We start from the raw sequence: 2,783 nt of genomic DNA, 5'->3' as shown, positions 1-2,783 counted from the left end.
TTGCGGAGACGGGATTCGAACCCGTGACCTCAAGGTTATGAGCCTTGCGAGCTACCAAGCTGCTCTACCCCGCGTGGTTGATTCCCTCGCTGTAATTATTATACAGTCTTCAAATAATTACATTGAACACGAGGGAATCTTGTGAATTTATGGAGATCGATTCTCCAACAATTCGTGTGGGAAAACCAATATTTATCTACCAACTCGATTTTATTACTCCAGGCAGCAAACAAGCGTGTGCCATTTCGCGTGGTACGTGTCTGGATGAACCAAAGTCTCGATAATTGGATCTGGGGCGTCCGGTTAGGGAGCATCGGTTACGAAGACGGGTGGGTGCACTGTTACGTGGTGGAGATTGGAACGCCTCAGAAACCTCTAATTTTTCTTGTATTGATAAACCCCCCCTCATTCTCTGTTTCAGGGATTGACGTATGAGATAATATTTCCTCACCAGTTTTTGTTTCTTCTTCTCTTTCTCAATGAGACTCCTCTTTGCCGTAATTTCCTAGTCGGCGATATTGGAATGTTATTATAGAATGGATGGAATTTGGGATAGAGTCCAATTGAAGTGCTATGATTTGCCACCCATCCGTGCTATCTATCCATCAGAGACAGATTTTAATCGTGGATAAGTTGGGCTTACCACTGGCTCGAATGCCAAAGGTAAGCCCAATGCGATACATGCTTTTAGCTTTTATTGAGGCGAAACACAGAGCTACCCAAATTTACCCGATGTGGATGCTATTGAGAAAGCTGCATAGGTAAATATATAACCTACGGAGAAGTGGGCTAGTCCCACTAATCGTGCTTGAACGATAGAAAGAGCGACTGGTTTGTCTTTCCAGCGAATCAGATTGGCCAAAGGTGTGCGTTCATGAGCCCGAGCCAGAGTTTCAATAAGTTCTTGCCAATAACCGCGCCAGGAGATGGGAAACGTGAATCCAGTAGCCCGAACGAGATGTCCAAACGAAAACATCCATGCCCAGACGGATAAACTGTTCATACCGAAAGGATTGTAACCGTTAATGAGTTGTGAAGAATTCAGCCGTAGATAATCCCTCAACCATCCCATCAAGTAAGTAGAGGATTCATTGAATTGAGCTACATTTCCCTGCCACAGGGTAATATGCTTCCGGTGCCAGTAAAAGGTGACCCATCCAATTGTATTCGACATCCGGAAAACTGCCAGATAAAATGCATCCCAGGCCGAGATGTCACAGGTACCACCTCTACCTGGACCGTCGCAAGGAAAACTATAACCAAATTCTTTCTTATCCGGCATCAGCTTGGAGCCGCGCGCATCTAATGCACCCTTCACTAGAATCGGTGTAGTTGTATGTGGACCTGGAGCAATAGCATGATGAACTAAGAAATCCCCGGGTCCAATGGTTAGGAATAATGAGTTGCTATTATTATTAATGGCGTCTAACCAACCGGGTAGCCACAAGCTCTGACCAGCATTGAATGCTGGACTGTCTGTCGAGGAGAGAAGTACGTCGAAACCATACAAAGATTTACCGTGAGCGGATTGTATCCGTTGAGCAAATACAGGTTCAATAAGAATTTGCTTCTCTGGGGTTCCAAAGGCTAACGTGACGTCGTTATGGACATAGAGACCCAAAGTATGGAACCCTAGGAATAAACTAGCCCGACTCAAATGGGCTATTATTGCTTCTTTATGCTCCAACATCCTTGCCAACACGTTATCCTTATTTTGTTCCGGATCATAATCCCGTATAAAGAATATGGCTCCGTGGGCGAACGCCCCTGTCATAATAAAACCAGCGATGTACTGGTGATGGGTGTATAGCGCGGCCTGGGTCGTATAATCCTGTGCTATAAAAGCATAAGCGGGTAAGGAATACATATGTTGTGCCACTAGGGAAGTAATGACTCCTAAAGCAGCTAAAGCGAGTCCTAATTGGAAATGTAGGGAGTTATTGATTGTGTCGTAGAGTCCCCTATGTCCACGTCCCAACCTGCCTCCTGGAGGAATATGAGCTTCCAGAATCTCTTTTATACTATGTCCGATGCCGTAGTTAGTCCTGTACATGTGGCCGGCAATGATAAACACAACCGCAATTGCCAGATGATGATGAGCGATATCAGTTAACCACAAACTCTGAGTTTGTGGATGAAATCCCCCCGGAAAGGTTGAAATGGCAGTTCCTGCTCCCTGAGCACTATTGAACGAGTGATTAGCGGAGTCGGGACTTTGTGCATAAACACTCCATTGACCCGAAAAGAATGGTCCCAAACCTTGGGGGTGTGGTAGTGCAGTTAGTAAATTACCCCATCTCACATGTTCGCCTCTAGATTCAGGAATAGCGACGTGAATCAGGTGGCCTGTCCAAGCTAGAGAGCTTATTCCGAAGAGTCCTGATAAGTGATGATTGAGACGAGATTCAGCATTTTTGAACCAAGAAATACCCGGTTTCCATTTGGGTTGTAGATGCAACCAACCCGCTACCAGGAACAAGGCGGAAACAGCTAGTAAGGAGATAGCTCCGGTATATAGATCTTGATTGTCGCGTAAACCGATAGTGTACCGCCACTGATAAACACCAGGATAAGCAATATTAACCGGACCCGGAGCTCCCCCTCGGGTATAAGCCTCGACGGCTGGTTGACCAAAATGAGGATCCCGAATGGCATGAGCGATTGGTCTTACCTGTAATGGGTTTTGCACCCATGCCTCGAAGTTACCCTGCCAAGCTACATGGAATAGATTCCCAGAAGTCCAGAGAAGAATTATAGCTAATTGACCAGAATGGGAAGCAAAT

General features: G+C 45.7%; 1 non-coding gene across 1 annotated transcript; it reads right to left on the bottom strand.

Annotated features, from left to right (window-relative positions):
• TRNAM-CAU (transfer RNA methionine (anticodon CAU)) lies at nt 1–74 on the bottom strand. The gene has a single exon. It is a non-coding gene; the product is annotated as a tRNA-Met (tRNA).
• Between the last annotated feature and the right edge of the window lie 2,709 nt (nt 75–2,783).

The sequence above is a fragment of the Dipteris shenzhenensis genome, unplaced genomic scaffold (genome assembly GCF_047967505.1).
Source record: "Dipteris shenzhenensis isolate YYH24624 ecotype China unplaced genomic scaffold, Dip_SZ_1.0 scaf0262, whole genome shotgun sequence".
Lineage (NCBI taxonomy): Eukaryota > Viridiplantae > Streptophyta > Polypodiopsida > Gleicheniales > Dipteridaceae > Dipteris > Dipteris shenzhenensis.
Note: the sequence above shows the minus strand (reverse complement) of the source record. Positions and strands in the feature narration are given on the sequence as shown.